Below are 12500 nucleotides of genomic sequence, written 5' to 3'. Positions count from 1 at the left end.
TAAATATAAAACTCTCATTCTTTTCTTTATTTCATGCAGATAATAGGTTTTATATGGCAACATCCAATCTAGATAATGAGCTCTGCAGTGTAATACTATAGGAATTTCACCTCACTATGCTAAGTTTTTTACTAAAATACTTTATTGAAATTATATTTTTCTTTATTTTTTCCTACATATTAAATGATACATTAGAAATAAGAAGGGAACAACAGATTGGCTTGTTTAGGAAAAATGTGAACTCAAGATCCTGTTCCTTCATGACTCTTCTTTAAAGATATCAACTAACTACAATGGATTAAAATACACAATTTTCATTATATATATGATAAATAGAATAAACCCACAAGTTACGAAAAGGAAATATATACTTAGCATTCGAATGGATCATCTCCCTTCCTCTTCAAAACACAAATTGTTATTAATATCATAATATTTCTTAAAAAAAAAAAAAATGTACAACTACTGTAATTTTTTTGAAAAGGAAGGGAGGTGGTCCCTTCGAAAGCTAAGAATAAGTTTCCTCCTCGTAGACTGTAGGTTTATTTTACTTACAAACTATCTTTTACCGACCAGAAAGCCGAACTTGTAAGCGACCTGTGTCAGTTCGAAAAACCCGAGTTCTGTCAGTTCAAGGTTCATTTTTCTTCTGGATCGGAAGGTCCCGATGTCGGGGGCATAATGCCCCCCCCACTACCCAGACTACAGTTGGCCCCATCCTATCACGAGAATATCCTTCGCTGGATGCTTGAGAAATCTGTGGGTCAACGGCGAGGTAAGATATAAACATTTCGTTCCCATATTTGATATTTCATGAAATTTCTCTCTTATTTTCTTCTTGTTTCTGACAGTTGCCCTGAAATATGACTTACATTCCTATTAAATCTATATCACTATAATAGGCCTATATGTAAAATAGAGTTCGATTTTTTCTTGGAGTGTGGGGTACTTCTATTCTATAGCGATTTTATTTTATTGATTTTCTGAATGTTTCAGACTCCAATAATCAGTATTTTTCTTTCATATATTTCACCCACAAAAATAAAATCAATCATCAAATTATCCAATATTTCTTGAATAATAAACAAATTGGATTTAATTTTTTCTTTTTTCATTTTTTTTCTTTTTAACAAAGCTTCAAGACTTAGGAGACGGGGTTCTTGGCGAGGATAGTCAGCCTGGCTATACTAAGGGGGATCAGTGTCAAGAGAAAGGGAGCCCGTGTCCTCTGAATGCCAGGTAAGTGCAATTAGCAATGTACATTACTCTAACCCAGAACTGTATGACTGCGAACATTTCCTATTTTAGAAATGGTGACGGGAAATGTTATTCATATGTACTTTTTTCATATAATTGATACATTCAACAAGTTTTGAATTGATAATAAAATATTGCTCAATTTTGTATAAAGCGAACAATATGCTAAAATGGATATGCTGTAAATCTAAAATTTTTAATGAATGTAAGGTAGCCTTTCTTAATTCTCTGTTATCTTATCCTAAGAAATTAGATGGCTGTTAGATCAAAAATATATTTTCAAAGAAGTTCTTTGACATTTTATAATTTTGGTTTAATGCGAAAATTCTGTAGTATGATGATGTAACAAAACTTGACTATCAGATAAAAACAATTTCTATAGACGAAGGGGATATTAAAACTAATTTACATATGAGTGAAGTATGCTGAAAAAAGTGTTTTCATATGAAAAAATCTTCTATTTCATAATAAAGGATGATCAGCTAAAATCACGTTTATCAAATGAAAAGAGTAGTAAAACAATGAACTTGAGTATTGTAAACAATTTATATAAGAGTGATATACCCTTATGAAAGTGCTTTCATATAAAAGAATATTTTGCTTTATGAATAATAATAACCTTAAATAAGGTTTATTCAAATAATGAAAAGGGAAAATAATAATGAACTAGAAAATTGTAACCAATTTACATGTGAATGAAGGATGCCATGATAAACGGATTTTGAGCGAAGCGAAAAATGTATTTTTGGGTGAGGTAGCCATGTCATCCTGATGGAAGTTCCTAATAAATAGCTTTCTATGGTATATTTGACTGCGGTGATATTACCAGAGAATTTTACCTTAAGGCATCCAGAATTCTAATTCCTGGAGAGAATATCCCTAAATAATCTCACAGGGATATTGCATAATATCAGAGGACGTATTCTTGACACGTCACATAGCTATCTTCACCCCGAACAGTATTAACGCTTTGAGGTGTTACAGTGACAAGAATCTGAAACGAGAATGAAAAGAGAGCCGCTCATAAGGCAACTCTCTTATTCCGTTTCCAATGTGTATCTGATGAAACCGGTAGCGCCCTCTTTATTCCTTGTACCGATATACGAGGTGCTACAGATACTGTATTATAGAGAGGGGTCAATAAGCCCTTTTACAATAAAAGGAAGGGTGGGTCCATCAGGACGACATGGCTACGTCACCAAAAAATAGATTTTTCGCTTCGCTCAAAACCCTTTTTTTGATCTGAGGCCATGTCGTCCTGATGGAAGTTTACCAGAGCATTACTGTATCTGTGGATTCTCAATCGGTGCCGTACTCTCAAGAAAGTATTTTCCTGGTCCGTCTAGACCTAGAGACCTATGATGTTACCGTCATACATCATTTCATCTAAGCATGAACTATGTTAGTGCTTCCTGCCCCCTACAGGAAAGAGTCACACTAGACTCTGGAAAAGTCTCGAGGAGTACATAATAACTTATGGATGGCAAAATGACCAGCTTGTATGGTGGTCTCGCCCTATACATTATAAAGAAAATTTTGTATAAGAGTCGCCAATGTCAGAATGAATTTGTGACACCTTCCCCAATGTGACTACTCTTATTAACTATTAGATAATGATTGTATCCGCATAGGAACAAATTTTGCATCTCTGCCATTATCCCGTTAGGGTACCACGTTAACCCTTCCTAAGGAAGGGTTAAAGTGAGTGGACTTTTGCTTGAATCAGGGAACAATCTTAAAGACATACCATGATAAAAATATCCATATTTTAATCTTAATGCTCAGTGCATTTCTAATAAAATGAGTGTGGGCGAATAAAACGCAGGGTTCACTATGAAATAGTTTATTAAAATTTAATAAACGTACATATCTGATCAACCTTTATAAAATTTATAAAAAGTGGATGATATCCATTAAAGCACAAAGAAAACAGTCAACAGAAAATATTGTTTCATCTACCATGAAACAGATTTGCCACTTCAATTGAATTATTAATAATGATACAGTCTGTATACTGTATATATACAATAGCGTAAAAAACGCTTGGCACAAGTGTCCGTATTATGCTATAGTTCACCAACGTCAATGAAACAGTTCGTAAGGACACTTTCATGGCCTATCGCTCAGTGTGTAGTACATGCAATGACTACACACTCACCCTCTTAATTAACCATCCCAAATTAATAACACTGTTCCTCGCAGATTTAAAACAGAAGGTTAAAGGATTCTACCTGCTGCTACCAGAGACTACTTGAGTTGCTCCACTATCTTCGCATAGTGCATAAAGAACACCTTGTATGACCAACAGCCGGTGTACGAACAAAGATGTTCAAGGTCCATATAAATAAAGAAATTTTATGGAAGAAGAAACTCTTGTCGGATCATGACTAGTGGGTGTACTGTCAGAAGCCGTTTTGCAAATAACACAGGTGAGTTTTGCCCTTAGTTATAGATAACTTTGAGCCCGAGGTTTCTCCTCTGAACAGCTGTCCTCCCATAAAGTCTGAAGTTCTATGAAGATAAACCTTTAGGCACTCCACTAGACATAGAGATACATCTTGCCTCAGAGGGCAGATTCTCTAGGGACCCCACCTGTTGGTGGGTAGCTTGTTCTTGGTAAGAAATGTCGGGTCTGGAAATAGATTCAGTTCACATACTCAGGCCCTCAAAGTGAGTACACACAGAAATATGACTTTTACTTCAAAACCATCTAAACGTCTTAACAATAGTATTGTGTCGGCTACTCACTTTTTCCTCCTCACTAAGGAGAGAAAATCATGAGATGTAGGTTCCTGGTTTTTTGTGATGAAGCGAAGACAGTCGAATTCTGTACTCGTTGAGACAGGGATGGATCCGGTAGCGGTACGAATTTTAGTCGTAGTTCCAATGCCAGAGGGAATCACACGCTATTTGGCCACTTGTGGGCCACTATTGCCGCCTTCGCTTTGAAGGATCTCAGTTTGTCAAGGACCTTCAAAAGGAGGTTGTGCGGAGGGAACAGATAAATACTGGACCATCTGTTCCAGTCTAGGGACATAGCGTCCACTGCGTCCGCTAGCGGATCCTCGTATGGGGACACATAACGATCTATTTTCTTGATGTCTTTCGTCGCAAAGAGGTCTATCTGCAGCTCCGGGACTTGATTCGAGATGAAGGAGAACGATACTGAGTCTAGGGACCATTCTGACTCTATTGGTGTAAACCTGGATAGAGCGTCCGCTGTCACATTGCGGAGCCCTTGAATGTGAACTGCTGACAGGTACCATTTCTTCCTTTCTGCCAAATGGAATATGGCCAACCTCACTTGGTTAATTTGAGGTGACCTCGACCCTTGTCGATTCAGGCATCTCACTATCACCTCGCTGTCTAGAACCAGTCTTATGTGGTTCGAGTGGTGAGGAGATACTTTCTTTAAAGTCAGAAGTACAGCCATGGCTTCTAGAGAGTTGATGTGAAATGACTTGAAAAAGAATGGACCAAGCTCCTTGGACTTTCTTCTGATGAGAGTGAAACCCCCCCCCCCCCCCCCCCCCGCAGCCTTCCTTTGAACCATCTGTGTGGATAGTTACTGACGGGGGAAGAGGTTGAAGAAGTATTGATTTCTTCAGTTGCTTGTCATTGGACCACGGCTTGAGAAGCGTTCGCAGTCAAGTCGGTAGAGGTCTTATTAGATCTCTTCGCTCGTTTGATGCGTATTTCCTCCAGACTCCTGTTGCATCCTTTAGCTGTGCTCTTAGCACTGGATCTGTTATTGAAGCAAGCTGTAGAGAGCCTAGCACTATCTCCTGTTCGCGTCTTGATATCTGTTTGAATTTCAATAGTCTCTTGACAGATCCTGCTATCTCTTTCCTTTTCTTCCCAGAATGGAAAGTCGATGTGACTCCAAATTCCAGTGGATTTCCAACCACTGAAATTTTTGAGCTGGAGAAAGTCGAGACTTTTTGATGTTGATCTTGAATCCCAGATGTTCCAGGAACTGGATCACTATCTTAGAAGTTTGCATGCATTCTGTCCTGGATGATGCCCACACCAGCTAGTTGTCCAAGTAGGTTACTACTTGGACCTCCTTTAGGCGTAATTGATGGACGGCTGCGTTCGCGAGCTTTGTGAAAATCCTTGGGGCGATGTTTAGCCCGAAAGGCATGGCTCTGAAGGCGTAAAGTTTTCTATGTAACTTGAAGCCTAGGTAGGAGGAGAGGTGATGATTAATTGGAACGTGCCAATAAGTGTCAGACAAGTCTATAGACAGTATATGCCCTTTTGGGCAGTAGGGTCCTTATGTGTTGAAGTGTAAGCATTCTGAACTTGTAGTTCACTATGAACTTGTTGAGTGGCGACAAGTCTAGAAGGACTCTGAGTTTTTCTGAGTCCTTCTTTGGAACACAAAACAGCCTCCCTTGGAATTTGATGGACTTAACTTTCAGGATTACTCTTTTGTCTAAGAGCTCTCGGACATATTCTTCCAGAACGGGGTTGAGTGTTGGGAGAATTGAGGAAATTGAGGTGGAGGACTGCTCCAACTCCAACCTAGTCCATTCTTTATTGGGCTGTGGGCCCAGGAATCGAAGGTCCAGCGATCCCTAAATAGCTGTAGACTCCCTACTACTGTGGACCTGAGGCCTTGCTTCCTTGACCGCGTCCTCCCCTGGATCCCCTTCCCCTTGAAGGTGCCCAGAAGAACCTCTGGCTGTTCCTCTAGCCTTCGGACGAAAGGAAGAAGTCTGCCGTTGGAAGGCTAGGTTAAAAACTGGCGACTGAGTCGCCACTTGTTGAGGTACCAGCTGGTACGTGGTTTGAGGTTGTGCCATTATCTGAGGCCCCGCGGTCACAGGAAGTTGTTGTTGTTGTTGCTGTCGGTAGGGTATAGCTGGCCGAGAGGATGGCCTAGGCCTTTTTGTCTTCCTCTTGGGTTGGGGACCCTCATCCGGAGAAGACTTTCTGTTAAGATCTAAGACCCACTTTTTGAGAAGGTTCCTATTTTCTGTGGCGGCCTTGTCTACTACCTCTTTAACCACATCGTTGGGAAAGAGGTCTTTACCCCAGATACGAGAGGAGATCAGTTTCTTTGGTTCATGCCTCACCGCAGCCGAGGCGAACACGAACTCTCTACAGGCACTCTTAGCTTTAATAAAGCTATAGAGATCCTCCGTAACTGTAGCCAGGTGGGTTTTGGTCACTACCATGAACATGTCCTGGATCTTGTGGTCACTTGCCATCGTTTCTAATGTCGTTTGCAACGACATCGATGCTGCAAGTCTTTCCTTCGTCTCATGCTCTCTGAGCAAGAGAACCTCCGACAGTTTTGGAAGTTCCTCACCAAACTGACGTTCAGCAATATCAGCTTCCAGCTTCCCGACTGAGAAGGTAAGGTGAACATCCTTCCAGTCTTCTTGGTCCAAGGGCAAGGTCAGAGATAACGGCTTGCACTCCTCCAAGGAGGGGCATGGTTTCCCTGCCTCCACCGCCTTTAAGGCTGCCTTATATCCCTGTTCCATGAAGGAAAAGGCTCTGGTAGGAGAGGCCACAAAGGAGGGAAGCTTCTTACTCAAGGCTGGCACCTTTGAGTTCGAGAAGCCACTCTCTTTCATCGAGCTCGCTATTAACGCCTGAGCTTTACTATGGTAAAAAACTATGACCTCCTTCGGCTAAGTCTCCTCCTTTGAGGCTGGCTCCTTCCTAAGGCGGACATAACAGTCCGGGTAAGAATCTTTGTTGGGCCAAAATTCCACCTCTTCCAGGGGAATTGCTCCCAACTTTTCTGATATGACGATCTTCCCGATTGTCATTGGCATGTGTTCGGCATACCTCCAAGGATTGGTATCTGAGCACAAAGGAAGATCCTTCACGTTGAGTCGCTTCTGGGGCCCATGTGATGCTGCAAATCTTAAATCTTCGTATCTCCAGTTTCATTGCAGATTCCTTCTCATCATTCTTCTTTTGAATTTGTTGGATCATCTCAACAATAGAAGAGAGTCCTTCCCAGTTCATCTGGGATAGCAGACGATGTAGAGGGAACAGGTTTTGGGTCCAGAACCGATGTAACCGACACCTCGTCGATTTCTTCCTCTTCTACTTGAGGAGCCTGGTACAGCTCCTCCTCCTGACCTTCTCCTAGAAGATCCTTCTCTGTAGAATCTGACACCTCCGACATCTTATCGTCTGATTGGATGTCTTGAAGGGCGGCCGAGACTTCAGAATCTACCGGATTCTGGGCAGTTAGTATCTCCACCTGAGGCTGAGAAATGACTGCATCAGTTGATGCTTTAGGGAAAAGGTAGGCCCTTATCTTCTCATTTGGAAGGTAGGGGCCTGAGGTGTTTTTCTGAAAACCCCTCACCCAGGATCGTAACTTTTCCCTGGCAGCATCCCTTGACTCCGTCGACTTGGGGTCGTCAAAAGCCTCGGTAATCAGGTTAGAACATTCTGTACAAACCTGAGGGTCCCAATACCGAAGATCACCTCTGGAGGCTGCACATGCTGCGTGCCTCCTGTAATGTTGATGTCCACAGAAGTTCTTACTGCGGACATTACAGAACACACTCCCGCACTTCGGATGGTCCTCCTGTAAAGAGAAGAAAAATCCATGAGTATCAAGTGAAGGCTTATATAGAAAAGCTATAAAAGAAAGAAGTAAAGACACATACTTTTATTTCCTGTCCAGTCAATTGCTGTAACCTCCCAAGATATTAAAACTAAGGTTAATTCTAGAATACCTTATGTAATTTCCTAATCGGAAATTTAATGTGTAGTTTTGATATACGGGATCGAATGAATATAGAAAGAACTCACTTTCAATATATTGTACGGTCTCAACAAAAGGCTGTACAAGATAACATTAAGTATGATGAAGAACTTTAGTGTTATCACAAACTCTGTACAGCAGGTTCTACTAAAGCAGTGTGTACTACACCACAAATATAGCAACTACTGTACATCGCATGCTGTTGTGCCGGCCAGCACTCGCCGGTACATGCCGAATGCCGGCCAGCAACTACCCTTGTATAGTTCAAAGATATACTATCTTTAACTAATAGGCGGCAGCCCACTGATTCGCGACTGTGTGCCGGCCGGCAATAGTTGCTGGCCAGCAGCTGAAAACACTATTACCCGGCTGCCGGCCGCTAATCGTAGTGGCCAGTAGATTCGGGCTGTGTTTCCACTGCTGGCAGACAAAGGTAATAATAACCATGCCCGCCGGCAGTAGACAAGAACCAGCTGTCGGCTGTTAAACGGGCAGCCGGATTAGGGGTACAACACAATAGTCAGAGAAACAGTATGGATGTAAGGGTATAAGGCGGCATTGCCATACAACCTTCCATCAAGAAAGAGTGAACTTAAGGAAGGGGAAAATGTAACATTCAGGCTTCCAAAGAATCCATAGCCTGCCGGGCTCTACCGGCAGACATGGAAGGGAGACCAAAGGGTCTCTGCCGGCCGACACATAATGCCAGCCGGACGAGAGCTGAGCCGGTCCTCCATCCTAACGTACACTAGGTACGGAAGTAGGACTGTGGTCAAAAGAAAATAAAAGAAACAGAGGTGGGGAAGGAATAAGGGTCCTATAGACTTCGTTCTAGCAAGAGACACACTCAGCAGTTAGGGAAGCTCATCTAACCTAGAGTTCTCTATTAGGGAGGAAGACTGGCAATACTTGCTATCCTCCTCCCAACCAGAACAAAGTTAGGTGACATTATTTTGCCGGGCAACAGAGAAAACTCATTCTCCAGCCCGAGAAAAACAACACAGGACAGTATGCTAGACCACTAACGGAAGGAATCATCTCTTACAGAATCCTTCCGACGTGGACTAGAGAAGCAAAGCTTCCTGTGTCCGCCCCTAACCTAGCAAAGGAGACTTATTCTCTATGCTAGGAAGAAGCAGACCACAGACTAGAAACTCTGATGCTCTGCCCTAACCCAAAAAACCAGTCACTCTGGTTATCAGGTCAGGATAGACATATCCCAGAATAGTTATACCTGAATTATTATACAGATAGAGCCACTAGGATTAAGCCAAAGCCTTACAGAGGGAGAGAGGGATTGAACTTAGCCCCCGGAGGAGAAAAAAATAATCGGGGATGTGCGAAAGTATACTACTGTACCTAGATTACTAAACTAGGTAAAGTGAGAATCGATTACCTAATTCACTGAAACTCTCTCGTATACAATCTTGGAAAGAATATTCAACAATATTTTACATGTATAAAATATTTGCCTAAAGCTTCAATAAAATAACACTTGGAAAAACTTATATCATGCATGAAAGTAATAGGGCCAAACGCCTAGGCTACTAAGCCTCGCGAAGGGCAAGATCGGTTACCTAAAACACCGAACTGAAACTAACGGCATTATATAAGCATTCCTAGAGGAGCTAAAAAGATAGATTATTAAAGCAAGACAAACCAGGAACGTCGCTCTAGCTAACTAAAATACCCATAAATAGCGAGCAATAGCATCTAGGATGCCTCCAGTAGGCAACAGTTCTCGTTTACGTTAATATCACTTTTGATTTAATACAAAAGAACAATAGCTTACATTTATACATAGAAAAAATAATATTCAACTTTCCAGAGGCAGAAAAGGCCGTGGAAGTCATCAAAATGTTGAATAAAATCCAAAGTAACGAGAGAACACAAGGGAAAACACAAAGTAGTAGAGCTACACGAAAAGGAATAAAGAGGGCGCTACCGCCTTCATCAGATACACACTGGAAACGGAATAGGAGAGATGCCTTATGAGCGGCTCTCTTTTCATTCTCGTTTCAGATTCTTGTTACTGTAACCCCTCGAAGCGTTAATACAGTTCGGGGTGAAGATAGCTATGTGACGTGTCAAGAATATGTCTTCTGATAATATGTGATATCCTTGTGAGATTATTTAGGGATACTCGCTCCAGGAGTTAGAATTCTGGATACCTTAAGGTAAAATTCTCTGGGAATATCACCGTAGTCAAATATATCCTAGAAAGGTACCTATTAGGAACTTCCATCAGGACGACATGGCGTGAGCCCAAAAATACTTTCATATAAGAAACCTTTTACTTTATAAGGAATAATGATCAACTAAATTTAAAATCATGTTTATGATATGAAAAAAAGAGTAAAATAATGAAATAAAACATCGTAATCAATTTATATATAAGTGAAGTATACTTATGAAAAAAAAATTTCATATAAAAAATCTTTTATTTCATAAGGAATATTGATCAACTAAAATCCCGTTTACCAAATGGAAAAGGATGCAAATGCAAAACTATAATTGTATTCTATACAATTGAAAGTTAACCTTGTATGATGAATAACGATACAATGTAAAATAAATACGCATTCCTGATGAATAAATCGATATGAAAATTATCGTTTCCCTTTTCAGATGTGTGATTAATGATTTAGGTGACCCTGTTTGCGAGTGCAATCTTGGTGGGACAACAGATTCTTGCAACCAGAAAACCAAACCGGCTTCGTTCATGCAAACAGCTATGTCAGAGTTGCATTATCTTCGACTCCAGCCCAAAATACCACAACGCTTCGTTTACGGTGAGCAGGATTTTTCTTTTTCAGATTTTCATGTCTCTAATGTGAAAGCAATTTTGACTCGCTTATTATTTAGTTGATTAACGTGTGGGTGTTTATAATTAGATTGAAGAGATAACAAGCGTAAGGGAAATAAGAAATGATAACTCTCTCTCTCTCTCTCTCTCTCTCTCTCTCTCTCTCTCTCTCTCTCTCTCTCTCTCTCTCTCTCTCTCTCTCTCTCTCTCTCTCCCTCTCTCTCTCTCTCTCTCTCTCGATGATAATTTGTCTACAAATGGCTAAACTGAGAAGAAAGGTTCTTTTACAGATTATGATGAAAAGTAAAAAGGAATTCAATAACTCTGCAATGCAAATTCATGCCATTAAGTATAACTAAACTAGTGAAAGAAACCAAATATTATATAATTGATTTTGTTGTAAAGAAGTATGGTTTAGCTACGGTTCGTTAAAATTATTGATCTCTATGTTATGGCAAGTACTTTGGTAAATTAATGCAGAACAAAGAACCTCAACCTAAAAGAGACAAATGTGTGACATGCCAATAATACCAGTTAAAAAAAAGAAACTCTTTATTCTTCCGATAATGAATAACTGTAGTGTTTATGCAAGGTAATGATTTATTATCGAATTTCATACGACGAAGCACTGGGCTCAGATAAAACATTCAGGCAAAAAAACAACATTGTATGGAAAAGTGATCTTACTTGTAACTGTAATTAGAATACAGTGAATATTATTATCCTTATTGATAGTGTACGTATGTAGATAGATATGTACACAGGTGCCCTTTCCCTACTCCATCCCCCATCTATCCGAGGAACGGGAGAGTAGGGCATGATCGGAATGATATATATATATATATATATATATATATATATATATATATATATATATATATATATATATATATATATATATATATATGTATATATATATATATATATATATATATATATATGTATATATATATATATATATATATATATATATATATATATATATATATATATATATATATATATATTCATTGTATGTATGTATATTCTTTATTATAGAGGAGCTTACTATTATTATTATCATTACTATTATTATTATTATCATTATTATTATTATTATTATTATTATTATTATTATTACTACTGTTATTATTATTATTATTATTATTATTATTATTATTATTATTATTATTATTATTATTATTATTATTATTAACTCATATACTGCTTCATTCACTTTCTTTTTAAAAGATCTAGCTCTTGGGAGCAGTTTGGGCAAATGGTTGTTGTGTCGTCACAACGCAGGGAAGATCTTTTGACGCTGCAGCTGGCCAAAGGGCGACTGTGTGCTCAGCTTTTACTTAATCCTAAAGCAATCAAGCTCTTGTGCCTTCGGAAGGCTCATCTTAAAGACGGACGATGGCACAGTGCCACAGTTGACAGGTGAGTAAACAACATATGTTTAAACAGAATGTGTGTGTGCGCACGCGCGCGTGTGCGCGTGTGTGTGTGTGTGTGTGTGTGTTCGTGTATGTGTAGGCTGATGCAGTCCTAGCAGTATCTATTTCAGAAAAGTTTAATTAAGATAAACAGATGCAGTAAAATACACACACGCACACACACATAAATATATATATATATATATATATATATATATATATATATATATATATATATATATATATATATATATGTGTGTGTGTGTGTGTGTGTGTG

The 12500-nt window shown here is 39.4% G+C and overlaps 1 pseudogene; it reads left to right on the top strand.

Moving 5' to 3' along the window:
• The window catches only part of LOC137657506 (uncharacterized), a 38240-nt pseudogene that overhangs the window by 4950 nt on the left and 20790 nt on the right, over positions 1–12500 (top strand).

This window comes from Palaemon carinicauda, chromosome 18 (genome assembly GCF_036898095.1).
Source record: "Palaemon carinicauda isolate YSFRI2023 chromosome 18, ASM3689809v2, whole genome shotgun sequence".
NCBI classification, from domain to species: Eukaryota; Metazoa; Arthropoda; class Malacostraca; order Decapoda; family Palaemonidae; genus Palaemon; species Palaemon carinicauda.
The sequence above is the reverse complement of the archived record's forward strand: the minus strand, read 5'-3'. Positions and strand labels throughout refer to the sequence as shown.